The following is a 14,368-nucleotide window of genomic DNA, read 5'->3' on the forward strand; positions in this document are numbered from 1 at the left end:
AAAATTGTGGTTAAACTCAAATATACTGATTTAGGAAAAATAAATAAATAAATAAATAAATAAATATATATATATATATATATATATATATATATATATATATATATATATATATATATATATATATATTATGTTTAGAAAAGGTATAATCTTCGTAAATGATATCATAAATACGACTGGTGGAGTTTTGACATTACATTCAGCTAACTAAAACATATGGAAATGTCTGCTCTACCCCAAATTACAACCAACTAATTGCAGCATTACCGCAAAAATGGAAGAGGAAAATGGAAGGGGGAAAAAGTCCCAGCATTAAATACCATAATTGTTTAAAGAAAATCGTGATAAATAAAAAAAAGTATATCAGTTTCATTTAATAAGGACCAAAAAATTGACAGTGCCATATAGATTTCAAAATAGTTGGGAAGTAATAGTTTATGAACTGATACGCAAAACTTATAATTGTTCTATTAAAAATGTTTTATACAGAACACAATACTAATGTTTTAATTTAGGAAGAGTTCAGAAATCAATATTTGGTGGAATAACCCTGATTTTCAATCACCGCTTTCATGCGTCTTGGCCTACTCACCACTAGTCATTCACATTGATGTTGGGTGACTTTATGCCAATCCTGGCACAAAAATTCAAGCAGCTCGTCTTTGTTTGATGGCTTGTGACCATCCATCTTCCTCTTGATCACATTCCAGAGGTTTTCAATGTGGTTCAGGTGTGGAGATTGGGCTGGCCATGACAGGGTCTTGATCTGGTGGTCCTCCAAACATATTTATTGACCTGGCTGTGTGGCATGGAGCATTGTCCTGCTGGAAAAACCTATACTCGGAGTTGGGGAGCATTGTCAGTGCAGAAGGAAGCAAGTTTTCTTCCATGACAACCTTGTACGTGGCTTGATTCATGCGTCCTTCACAAAGACACATCTCCCCGATTCCAGCCTTGCTGAAGAACCCCCAGATCATCACCGATCCTCCACCAAATTTGACAGTGGGTGCGAGACACTGTGGCTTGTAGGACTCTCCAGGTCTCGCACCCACTATGAAATATGACCAGTTGTCATGTTCTGCAAATAAATGCTCTAAATTACAATATTTTTATTTGGAATTTGGAAGTTTATAGAATGAAACAAAAATGTTAATTTTACCCAAACACATACCTATATATAGTAAAACCAGAGAAACTGATCATTTTGCAGTGGTCTCTTAAGTTTTTACAAAGCTGTATATGGGGGATACAACCTTCCCAAATACCTATCACATTTCAGGTAAGACCCAGATACAGACAGTGTCGAAGTAACAAAAGTTTATTACTAGTACAGGGACAGGCAAAACAACAGGTGAAGGGCAAGCAGGGGTCAGTAATCCAGATAGGGTGCAAAAGGTCCAGAACGGCAGGCAGTCTCAGGGTCATAGCATGCAGGGGTCAATAATCCAGTGCGGTTTGGTAAGGTACAGAACAGCAGGCAGGCTCAGGGTCAGGGCAGGCAGAATGGTCAAAACGGGGCTAAACTAAAAAAAACGGACAGGAGCAAGGGGAAAACCGCTGGTAGGTTTCACGAAACAAAACGAACTGGCAACAGACAAACAGAGAACACAGGTATAAATACACTGGGGATAATGGGGAAGATTGGCGACACCTGGAGGGGGGTGGAGACACGCACAAAGACAGGTGAAACAGATCAGGGTGTGACAGATACATTCCCCCTGGACACTGTCTGTCTGAGTGGAGGGAGACCGAGGCAGATATCTGTGCAGGGTCTAAGTACTCTCTGCCTTTCTTAATGAAGGAATTCCAGACCTTTGTCATGGTTGAAAAAGCTGGTTGTATAGACCCCTTTCTGTGTTTGCAAACATTGCCGCACGAGGGCGATGCGCGAATGTTTGTGACAGAACACGGGGGAGTTCTTTTTGAATGGCAGCCAAAAAAAAGTCTCTATTTACATGTTGCTTATGAGTGCATTTCACGCTACGTTTGGATTATAATTGGATATTAAGGCTCGTGTATGAATGTCCTGCTTAATATAATGTTTGTGTCATCATCTAAAATCGCCTGGTGGATTACACTTAATGGCTCTTTGGCTAGCTTTTGCTATAGTAAATGTTGTTACAGCAAATGTTGTCAGCCCATGTCAATGAATGTTAGCATTCTAGCTAACAACTGATTATCCAAAATGGTTATTTTGCAAAGACCACAACAAAATATAATCTTAGCGACTGTTCAAGTAATAATCCAAACATTGTTGTAAGCATTTGAGAACCCCCAAAAGGTATTTTGTCATCAAAACATACGGGAGCAGATGGCGATGGCTTTCTTACTGCAACCAAAAGTCGCTCTCATCTGAGCATGACTTTAAGTGTGTTGTGTTCTGAAAAGGGACCTGTAGGTCATTGTACCCCTTCTATGGGTTTTATTTTTCAAAATAGCCTGGAGATGGTGGAGACACTCAGAGAGTGTAGGACAATGTGACAATCAGGAAGCGAGGTGCTTAGTTTGTCTTTTATCCCAAGCCATTGTTGAAATGACAGTCAGAGACGCATTGACACGTTGATAAATGAGCACGTCTAAAAAGCAAATGAGGTGCAGGACACATATCTAAATGAAGGTCATTTGTTAAGGCAGCATAAGGCGTGAGCTATAATTGCTTCTGTGCACCGCTGTTTAATAACATGAATATTAAGATGGGACCTTATCTTAACTAACTTCAAGCACAGTCGTCCCTGGTTATATATAAGATTAAACTCTATGCAAATAGGGAATGTAACGTTTTGATGAAAATAAACAAACTGATTGATAGGCATTAACCTTAAAAAGGTTTCCTTCCCATACTTTTTGCATACAATTGCAACTCTCAGTTCAGTCTTTTCTTTGAGTGAAAGGATCTGCCAAAAATATGTTGCAATAATAATCTATTTGGCTTTAATATTTTGCACAGGATGGCATTTTCCAAAAACATTGAATTGCTGTTGGTGATATTTAGTAGAGGCACGTATAAACATTCTTACTGTATATACTGTGAGACATTTTTCCTTTAAGAAGCCTGATCTGCAGGAGGAACATGATCTTGTAATGGCTGGAGCATACTGAGACACAATGTCTGTCCTCGGAAAGGGATTTAGTGGCCAGGGTCACAATCCTACTGTCGCCATGTCCTCTCCACTGGTCTCTCACGACATCTGAAACTTTTTTGTATCATCCTCAGAGATTTGGATCTATGTGCACTATGGACCCTCTGGGACAAAATGCATTCTTCAAACAGAACTAATGAAGATGCATTACGGAACAGACCATCTTACTGGAAAATGTATTCATTCTCGGAGAGTCAAGTGGCAATGCTATCCTCTCATTTCTTGCAAGTGATTATTGACCATTGTTTAAGTACATTTTTAAATAGGGCATCATGACACATGATCGAAAAGTATTAAATGGTTAATCCAATTTAAACTAAGCTCAGGGAATGTGATACAAGCTCTCAATTTTCATGTGCATAACAGTACAGCAATAGTCAATAATGAATTTTGGGTCCGTAGAGGTTTCCTTTTCAGACATCCGACATCTTTTCAGATTCTAGCTGTACAACTCCCTCTGTCTCTTAGGCAGGTATGTTTTTGATTTGTTAGATGACACAGGTGAAGGGTTTGAAATGAGAAATGCGTTGGCCCTCAGACACGGGTGAATAAAGCAGAGAGAATTTGCTGGGTCAGTGGAGCAGGGAAACGACGTCTGACGGCTCACCTCTCTTAACCCTTGGGATGGATGGGATCTCTTACAGCACTTAACTGGTTTTGAACAAGTGAGTTAAGTTCTATTGTTATACAAGCTCAGTAACAGTGTTGGTAATCACTCAGTAATCACCTCATTAGTGTGACTGTGTTGATTTGGCTATGTTTGCGAGGCATTCAAAGACAGTCCACAGATAGAAACATCCGTTTATTTGCCTAATTTGAATATTTTTCAGCATCACGTCCTTTTAGCTTGAGTTATTGTCCGACATTTATCCAGCGTCGCCACAATGTACAGTCTGACTGTGGCCTCTTTGTAAGGTTGTCTGCTTGTTCAGATCTGATGGCGTCTCGGCTTCGTTTATCATACTGATTGATTGAATGTGACTGTGAAACCACAGACAGTATTTGCTCCCCATAGTTTGCCTGACCACCTCAGATTCTAATTGTGCCATGGCCTTACCAGAGGAATATCAAGAGAACATTGCGATCTAAAATTAGGCATTCACAGGATGCCTGAGCTCGGCACAAATTTTGTCCCGGCATTCTTGTGTTTCATATTCCATTACTGGCGTACTGAATTTGAACAACATTTAAACCTAAAATAGAGTTTAAATACTTCATGTATGTCATTTAGAGAGTTATTTGTATTTTATACAGAGGGTTTAAAGATAAGGTTTTCGTGTATGAACAAAAACGTGATTGTGGCATGTCTTATAATGCATAATAACTTCAACATAATGCATTACAGTACATGCAGGCTATAAGTAGCGTTACTACATGTTCATAATACACGATTTATGATAACCTACCCCTTAATCCTTTAGCTGAACTGTTCAGATGCATCAAAGATCCCAGCCATGAGACCAGCTATAAACTGACGAAACATGACTATATAGATAAGATGTAATGTAGAATGGCTTTCCGTTTCAGCCCAGCTCACATTTCTCCAAGCTATTAGTGAACAATCTTGTCTCTCAATTGCCTCAATCTTGAGCAATCAGGCACCAGAAGGGTACAAGTCTAGCTGATGATGGCTAGCTACATTTCTAATGACAAAGAAAATGAACAGAGTGAGACAGAGGATATGTTCCAAATGACACCCTATTCCCTATATAGTGCACTACTTTTGATCATAGCCCTATTGGCCCTGGTCAAATGTTTTTTTTCTGAACCATGTACATAGGATGGATCATGGAGAGTATCACACTAATCTCTACAGTGGAGCAAAAGTATCATGGATGGACATGTCACTTTATGACAGGTCTTCTGTCATGTTTACAACTGTAATGGAAGTGGTTTGTCGATCTACACTAGCATTATGGGTAGCCTTGACTGAGTAGACTGAGACCTTGAAGACTTCTGTTAGCTCCCTGAGGGTTTAGCTCCCTGACGGTTCCCCTTCGATCATACAACAACCACATTATTGTAAAATAAGATGTTACTGCAATGACTAGCGCTACATTCTTAGAAAAAAAGGGTTCCAAAAGGGTTCTTCAGCTGTCCCCATACTAGAACCCTATTGTGTTCCATGTAGAACCCTCTGTGGAAAAGGTTTTACCTGGAACCAAAAAGGGTTCTTCAAAGGGTTCTCTTATGGGGACAGCCGAATAACCCTTTTAGGTTTGTAAAAGTGTACTGGTCTGTGAATCTTTCCATAATCTAAACCAGAGCTTATCTATTCACACGATCTAGTTTACATCTGTAAAGCATCCTGGCACAAGGAATAGGATGTTTTTCCACCTAAATCACAGAGGCAATAGCTTATGGAATAAAAAAATATGTGCTGGTGCACAAGCAGGCAACCTAGTCTCAAGGCAATTCGTAGGATTTGGTACGTGAAAATATTAATCCTTATAGTATGATATATTACATTACATTAGGTTACAATAAGAATGGAATAGCGGTCATATAATATCATAAATAGGCTAACCTCTTATCCGGCGGTACAATATCATACGAATTGGAACATTACTCATCGTTCATCATGAGGACATATACTACTATATGACTTTCTCTGAGACCAGGCTGCTTTTTGAGTGGTAATGACAAAGGTTAGGATCATTTAAGTAAAATCAAATCAAATCAAATGTTATTTGTCACATGCGCCGAATACAACAGGTGTAGTGAAATGCTTACTTACAAGCCCTTAACCAACAATGCAGTTTTAAGGAAAATACCTAAAGAAAAATAAATAAAAGTAACAAATAATTAAAGAGCAGCAGTAAAATAACAATAACGAGGCAATATACAGGGGGTACCGTTACAGAGTCAATGTGCGGGGGCACCGGTTAGTCGAGGTAATTGAGGTAATATGTACATGTAGGTAGAGTTATTAAAGTGACTTATGCATAAATAATAACAGAGAGCAGCGTAAAATAGGGGGAGGGGCAATGCAAATAGTCTGAGAAGCCATTTGATTAGATGTTCAGTAGTATTATGGCTTGGGGGTAGAAGCTGTTAAGAAGCCTCTTGGACCTAGACTTGATACGATACCGTACGCACTACCCTCTGTAGTGCCTTGTGGTCAGAGGCCAAGCAGTTGCCATACCAGGCAGTGATGCCTCGATGGTGCAGCTGTAGAACCTTTTGAGGACCTGAGGACCCATGCCAAATCTTTTCAGTCTCCCGAGAAGAAATGGGTTTCGTTGTGCCCTCTTCACGACTGTCTTGGTGTGCTTGGACCATGTTAGTTTGTTGGTGATGTGGACACCATGGCTCTTGAAGCTCTCAACCTTCTCTACTACAGCCCCGTTGATGAGAATGGAGGTAAGGAGAATTAGATTAAGGTTAGGAAGGGTTAGAAAGAGTTAGCTAAAATTCTACAGTTGTCCCCGACACAACTCGAACACGCAACCTTTGGATTGCTAGACGGTCGCGGCATATGGACACCCATCCTCCCCGGCCAACCTTCCTACTTTGGTTTCTGTCTAAAGTAACCAGACCATTAGTACATATCATACATGTTGGAGGTGCACACAAATATGTATAATATCCTTCATAAGGATCTGAGGCCAGCCTGAAGCAGGAACAAGCAGTAATATACTGTATGTAAAGGACAGCAAAAGTCATGGATAGACAGGAGAGGACATTTTCAGTTTTTCCTCCTTTGTGGGATTCTTGTGACCTGGCCAATATTTGGTTAGAACCACACTGCTGTGACATTGTCCTTTCCCAATTACCAAGCCATCAGGTGAAAGTGAACCTCACAAAAACACAATCTCTACAAGACTTTAAAAAACAATAATAATTGGTTGCTGAGGACAGACTGCCTCAAAGCAACTAAAAGCAATGCCATTGACCTTTATATAAAATATTACCTATTTCCCACTTATATTCGCACCTGATCTGATTCACAGCGAATCTTCTACAACTAGTAAGATATGTCAAGGGCAGAGCAGGCTAAAGTATGAATTTAACATATTGAATGCATTTACAGTGGTTTGCAAAAGTGCTCACCCCCCTTGGCATTTTTCCTATTTTGTTGTCTTACAACCTGGAATAAAAAATAAAAAAAATTGGGGGGTTGTATCATTTGATTTACACAACAGTATGCTTAGGGTCATTGTCCTGCTGGAAGGTGAACCCCCGTCCCAGTCTCAAATCTCTGGGAGACTGAAACAGGTTTCCCTCAAGAATTTCCCTGTATTTAGCACCATCCATCATTCCTTCAATTCTGACCAGTTTCCCAGTCCCTGCCGATGAAAAACATCCCCACAGCATGATGCTGCCACCACCATGCTTCACTATGGGGATGGTATTCTCGGGATGATGGGAGGTTTTGGGTTTGATGGCCAAAAACCTCCATTTTAGTCTCATCTGAACAGAGTTCCTTCTTCCATATGTGTGGGGAGTCTCCCACATGCCTTTGGCAAACACCAAGCATGTTTGCTTATTTTTTTCTGGCCACTCTTCCGTAAAGCCCAACTCTGTGGATTATACGCGTTAAAGTGTCTCTATGGACAGATACTCCAACCTCCGCTGTGGAGCTTTGCAGCTCCTTCAGGGTTAACTTTGTTCTCTTTGTTGCCTCTCTGATTAATGCCATCTTTGCCTGGTCTGTGAGTTTTGGTGGGCGGCCCTCTCTTGGCAGGTTTGTTGTGGTGCCATATTCTTTCAATTTTTTAATGATGGATTTAATGGTGCTCCGTGGGATGTTCAAAGTTTCAGAAAAACATTTTTTAACCAACCCTGATCTGTACTTCTCCACAACTTTGTCCCTGACCTGTTTGGAGAGCTCCTTGGTCTTCATAGAGCCGCTTGCTTGGTGGTGCCTCTTGCTTAGTGATGTTGCAGACTCTGGGGCCTTCCAGAACAGGTGTATATATACTGAGATCATGTGACACTTAGATTGCACACAGGTGGATTTTATTTAAGTAACTAACTTCTGAAGGTAATTGGTTGCGCCAGATCTTATTTAGGGGCTTCATAGCAAAGGAGGTGAATACTTTTGCAAGGCACTGTATTGAATGCTCATTCACCAGCCTCAGATGAAGGATCTTAATTTGATCACCCCGTTGTAGGAGAACATTCCTGCAATGCAGGACTTCAAACTTGTAGTTTATTTGACATTTAAGAAGGCTTCAGAAGTTTATAATTTCCACTTTGAAATTTCAGACTTGATTTTCTCTTAAGAAAAATTTACCATCCCCTACAAAAATATCCATGAACTATAATCCACATAATAATTCACATTTCTTTGTAGCAGGTTGCTTTTAGAATAGTTTGTTATAATATTTATGTTTTTGCATTGATTCATTGATATTATACTACACGGTCTGTAATTGATTGGACATATCTCACTCGTTATTGATATGGTTTTGTCAGTTTAGACGGTTTAGGTCATCCCATTTATCAATATTCTCTACCTTGGCAGTCATTCTAACTGTGATTAAAAGTTCAAATTGTTTGGATTTCCTAACTCTGGTGATGGGAAACCGAGGCTTTCTGAAGGCTTCAGCGCTTTCACCTAATTGTGTCGTAAAACAGTTCATTACTCTAAGCTTTATAATCTGTTCACAATGCATATTAGTGTCATCTGCTGATCAGCAAAAAATAGCAGCGTGTGATTATCATATATATATTTTTTGCTCTACTGTTTCCATTAGAGCTTTGTGGTGCAGCGGTAAGTCGTCGGCAGTAGTAGCCTATAATCAGTTGGAATACCAGGGTTCCATCATTATTCCCTTTTTTGCCTTCACGTTTACTATTTTTCAAAAACGGAATCTATGGCGTTATTTAGGATGCTTATATTACACTAAATGAAACAAATGATTTGAACAACAGTGCAGAAAGTGTGGTTTCAAGTAAAAAATATTTTCAAAATAGTGTGCCTTCAACAGGATTTGACCTCGTACCCTCACGTCCCTGAATGGTCCACAATTCCCTACTACACCTTCTAAGCCACCAGTCAGGTGACCCTTTCTGTCCAAATTCCTAACTATATTTATAAGTACAGTGTCCAGTAGTGATCGGTGTTTGAAAGCAGAATTGAAAAAAGCACAGGAACCTCAACGAAATCAGTGGGATCTTGCATTTTTCGACACACTGTCTGAAAGCTTCGGACGTCAGTAATGAGGTACTTCTGATAAAGTGATACACGCATCGGCACACTGCTTCTAAGTTAGCTGCTTAGCGATTTTGACACATGCCTCGGAGCTCCGGTATCAAACGTAACATCACTACCTAACTCTGGCTGGATTCCAATTGGAATGATATAACACTTTGCAAACCAGCATAATATGACTTGCCGATGTGGCCTGCAAACCAGAAGTTTCAGACCACTGTGTTGTGGTATAACTACAAGAAATATGGTAATGTCAAAAAATGAATGCACTGCCATATAATAAATAATTAAATATTAACTTAGGAGGTCACTTGGGAAAGGCTATAGAACTGACAGCTATCGAATCCAACAACCATGCCTCTGTCACTAGCAAATACAGTCATGGGTTGTACTGGTACCAAAAACAAATCACTGAAAAAGCACCCTGGGAAATAAATATGCAAATAAGGCTGGTCATCGTACAGTGTTAAACCAACACTCAAAAACTAGTTACTTTAACTCCATAGATATGTATGCTGAGAAAGTGTAACAGCATCAGCTCTAATGAAGTATTAATTTATGTCTGAATTTGCAAAATCCATGGTGTTAGAACACAATCTTGGGGTGTTCGTTTATCAACACTTTTAAAAAGTGTGAGTTTAACCCTATTTTGGTGGGTTCATTTTTAATTACTAAGAAAGTGTTAAATGTGCTGTGTAGGAGTGCTTATTCATACTGACTATATGACAGTATAAGTCCATGTATATTACTATTTCTACGCTGTATGCAGAACACAATTAATCCTGGACTTCTCTGACATCCTGACCTCAGGGGATTAAATATGCCATTGGTATTTGAAAATCTTAAAACCTGTCTCATCGGAAAGAAGACCGTCTTCTGTTTATGTGTATGCATTGTATATTTTCTATACATTTACTCATCTACTCTACAGTCTTTGGGGACAGTGAATTTCTAGATGTTTATAGAGGTTTTATAGATGTTACATTATTTTTGCTGTCCCAAAAAGTATTTAATTTTTCAGTTCTGTGTATTTTTTATTGGAATTTGGGAGACAATAAGACCACGTATCTACTGTTTTGTGTAACAGACCAGGTAATGTCATTAAAAAGTTGTTATTAACACTAGTAAGTCTAATAATGACGGCACAGGATATGTACAGATCTCCAATACAGCACAACAACATGCCATTATCAGAAGTATGTTTAGGAATCAAATTCCTAACAACATCGTTGGCATGGCAATAACTGTCATATTTCACATATAATATCTTTACCATTATTTATTTGGATTCAGTTATCTTTGTATTAAACCTGAAACTAGTCCTTCAAAAGTGCCTCTAAATTACATGAAAACACAACAAATGAACAACAAAACGTTGATTATTTGGATGGATGGCGTATTTGTCCTGTCCAACCTGAGTTGGTGAATATAGAATAGTTGTTCTAAACCTTCCATCTGGCCTTCCAGGGTTATGGCTGCATGCCTACCCACAGAAAGCAGATGCTGACTGGCCTTGCCAGTGCCTTGCCAGGCAACCCAACTGAGCACTGCATCATGTTATCTATGGAACAATGCTCTTATATGATCCAGGGTGTACTTAAGTGTGTGTGTGTGTGTGTGTGTGTTTGTGCATGTAAAAATAAGACAACAACACAGCATGGTAGCAACACAACATGACAAAGACACGGTAGCAACACAACATCGCAGCATCACAACAAGGTAGCAGCACAAAACATGGTGCAAACATTATTAATCACAGAAATCTATTTAATTAGATATTCAATGAGGGAAGAAACCAAAAGCATAAATGCACAGAGAGAGCAGCAATATCTGAAATAGTATCGCAAGTGAGTGATTAATAAACAAAATGACATGATTTATGAACGGTTTTTAGACCATCCCATTTCAAATGGATACTGTTATAGGATGGATATCATAATTTTCAGTCCAAATGACCTTGCTGGATTAATAGTGCAGAGATGATATGAGATAGATTAGGATGAGGTTTAGTGTATGATGACTAACACCTTACAATGCAATAATCCGTGACAGGCAATCACAATCAAATGCTAAGCAGCGTCTAATTAAATATAGGCTTGATGGGTTTATTATGGCATCTGAACTGAACACTCTATAGAGTATGCGTCAAAAGTGTTGGGTCTCATGTTTTGAAGCTATAGCATGAAAGCACAGCGGGATATGCAAAGCCCTGGCATCGCTTGGACGCGCGTGGAGCTGTCTTTGGTGCTGAATCTCCTTCCCTCTCTCTCGCCCTCTTTCTATCTATTTGACGCTTACTCTCTCTCTCTCTCTCTCTCTCACACACACACGCGCGCGCGCGCGCACGCGGGCTTGCAAATGAAGCAGGTGAGATGCTCACTGCGTGCTCAACATTCTGATTGATTGCCCTTTGGAGTCGCGACGATGCTAGTGCGTCGGAACGCACCAGAAGTAACCAGCAATCCTTGATGAAAAACGTAAAGCTATTGTCCTTATAAATATAAATAGCGACTTTTGTTGTTTTTGAAACAACGTCTTTAAGATGATATTTGTGAGAAGGTCTCTACGATTTAATCACATGGCTTTTACAAAAATATATCGAGGATAGAGCTGGAAAGCCACAGGAACATTCTGAGCGGCGGCGCGCACACGTTTGGACCTATTTTCTGGAGACCACCGGCATATGCTGTAACGCAAATTGGATAAAATGCCTGCTCTGTTGGCGAAAATGAGCTTGAGAAGCGCCTCGTGGTTCTATGCATTCAGTGTCGTTGTTTTGAGTATTTGTGGATCCACACATGCAGCAAGTAAGTCAATTGCAAGTATGTTTACAGTAGACTCGCCTATTCGATATCGGTGTTTAAGGTTGCCAAATATATCTGTCACACTCTGACACTCATCCAACTCAACTTTTGGTATGATATTTGAGAGGTATATATCATTTTCCCATAATGATTCTGGTGAGCTATTGTTTTAACACATTAGGACACATGTTATGTTAGGCTAAGAAAATGCATTTGGTGTGCTTTGAATTAATATTCAATGGTCTTGTATTCAATTGCATGGTGTCTATGTTGACTTCAAATTGACAGGTGTTAAATGCTTATTAGGCTACTCAATGTGGCTCTTTTGGAGAAGTCATAGGGCGGCGCACAATTGGCCCAGCGTCGTCCTGGTTAGGGTTTGGACTGTGTAGGCCGTCATTGTAAATACGAATGTGTTCTTAAAACTTCTTCGGGATCGGTGTCCCGTCATTGTAAATAAGATATTGTTCTTAACTGACTTGCCGAGTTAAATCAAGGTTCAATAAAAGTCAGATGAGGTAGGCTACTGTATCAGGTGGTTTGCGGGGACACTCCCTCTTTCCATCACCTGGTGGCAGTGTTTCACACTATTGTTCGCGCACGGCATAAAATAACCATGGTCCTCTTTCAGAAAGTTGTAATGGACCATTGCTATCAGTTTTGCCTGAGTCATCCTTCAAAAGCTCTTCAACATCCTCCGATAGTCAGCTGCCTCACACCGCAAAGCTGAACAGAAGAGAGGGTAAGTATTGCCACGTTCACTGTAAGCAAAATATTGTCAGATCTGGTGAGGGATTTGGCTGTGTTGGCCTGCATTATTAGAATCAGAAGATTAGATTCAGATTCAGAGAGTTTAATAGTCACATGTGCAGGGTTGCAGGTGTGATTGCAGGGTAAAAGTGAAAATCTTCGGCTCCGAGCTCCAACATACAGGACTAAGTGAAATAAAATAATGAAAATGGTCATAAAAAAACAACAACAATAGAAATAGCACTATATACGTCATACCTCTAGCAGTGATGAATAAATACATGTCCATTGGGGTGGAGGCAGAGTAAAGACTGTTGAGAGGGTGAGGGGGGATGACCATAGGGGGAGCAGCATGACCACTGAGTGGGTGTGAGGACCAAGTGAAATAAAAACAATGACAATTATGCTAAAATGAAATACATCAATAATATACATATTAACAACTGCAACAGGGATGAATGTCATTCTTAATTGTCACAGACACAGACAGACACACACACACACACACACCCATTGTACCCTTTCCTGCTCCAGGAGAGGGTGGCTGGGCCCCGGAGCGGTCAGACAGACAGCCTTGGCTCCAGCTGGACCTCAGGGAGAAGATGGAGATCACGGCCATCGCTACACAGGGCCGTTCAGGGAGCTCTGACTGGGTGAGCAGCTTTATGCTGCTGTTCAGTGACTCTAGCCTGGCTTGGAAGCAGTACGAACAGAGCGAAGACACTGGGGTGAGGCTCTGCCTGTCTGGCAGGTTGATGTTTATTGTCATGAGTCTTGCCCTGGAGGCAGAACTAAGAGGCTTTTCCTTCTAGAGGGGCCAGCTGCAATGTCAAAATTGTCTATATCGTATAAATTCATGAAAACTACAATGTCACCGGATTTAGGTTAAAAGTTGGGTGAAAAAAATATGAAATTCCCTTATGTTAATTACTAATTGTCATGTCCCTTCAAAAAGCATAATAAGAAAAATAATATTTGTGTAAGTCATAAGAAGTAGGGATTCATTTCAGGTTTTAAGGGGATTCCTTCCTTGGCAGATATTATAAGACATTTTAAAGCTGTAAATGAGAGATTTTGGTTAAGTACAGCAGAGAAAAGTAGAATGCGAAAATGAAATGTTTTGCTGTAATTAATGGAAGAAAATAGAAAGAAAGAAAATAAGAATGAAATAAAATGTCACACTTCTGAAAATACCAAATGTAAACTTTTGTTTACCTCATCAACCCCCAGCTATTTTCTGCTCTCTGTACTTGAACGCTCTCACCCCAGAAGCTTCGGGTGGCCGCTTGAGAGTTACACAGAGCATAAAACACAGTCTTTTGGCCTCTAGGGTACAGCGCTTCCTTTTTGCTTGACTTGAATTACTTTATTTTTGGGGGTTTGAACTTTTGAATTGATTTCTGTGGCCACTGGGCCCACCAGAGACAGAGGTTGCATTGCTTCTTCCCATGCTGAAAGGCTAAACAAATGTGCTCAGATGGGCTTAGGCCTCCACAGAAGAATCAATACAAGTC

At 40.0% G+C, this 14,368-nt stretch overlaps 1 pseudogene; it reads left to right on the forward strand.

Annotated features, from left to right (window-relative positions):
• Positions 1 to 11,725: 11,725 nt before the first annotated feature.
• Positions 11,726 to 14,368, forward strand: part of LOC115129664 (contactin-associated protein-like 5) — a 29,723-nt pseudogene continuing 27,080 nt past the window's right edge.

The sequence above is a fragment of the Oncorhynchus nerka genome, linkage group LG5 (genome assembly GCF_034236695.1).
Source record: "Oncorhynchus nerka isolate Pitt River linkage group LG5, Oner_Uvic_2.0, whole genome shotgun sequence".
Taxonomy (NCBI): Eukaryota; Metazoa; Chordata; class Actinopteri; order Salmoniformes; family Salmonidae; genus Oncorhynchus; species Oncorhynchus nerka.